Source organism: Elephantulus edwardii, unplaced genomic scaffold (genome assembly GCF_000299155.1).
Source record: "Elephantulus edwardii isolate Elephantulus edwardi_28Jun2011 unplaced genomic scaffold, EleEdw1.0 scaffold00159, whole genome shotgun sequence".
NCBI lineage: Eukaryota > Metazoa > Chordata > Mammalia > Macroscelidea > Macroscelididae > Elephantulus > Elephantulus edwardii.
In genome coordinates this window covers 578,508-578,875 of record NW_006399909.1, presented here as the reverse complement: position 1 = coordinate 578,875, position 368 = coordinate 578,508, and positions in this window count along the sequence as shown.

The following is a 368-nucleotide window of genomic DNA, read 5'->3' as shown; positions in this document are numbered from 1 at the left end:
AAGTTGCGTCTGATACAGGCCATGGTCTTTGCAATCGCTTGTTATGCATCAGAGAGTTGGACAATGACTAGGGAGGATAGAAGGAGAATTGATGCCTTTAAGTTGTGGTGCTGAAGAAGAGTATTGAATGTATCATGGACTGCCAGGAAAACAAACAGATCCATCCTGGAGAGGGTTAAACTGCCTACTCCTTGGAGGCAAGGATTCAGGGACTTCATCTGACATACTTTGGACATGTTGTAAGGAGGGACAGATCTTTGGAGAGGGACATCATGCTTGCGAGGATGGAGGGACAGTGCAGAAGGGGCAGACCCTCTATGAGGTAGATTCATTTAGTGACTGGGGTAACATGGATGGGTGTGTCAGAG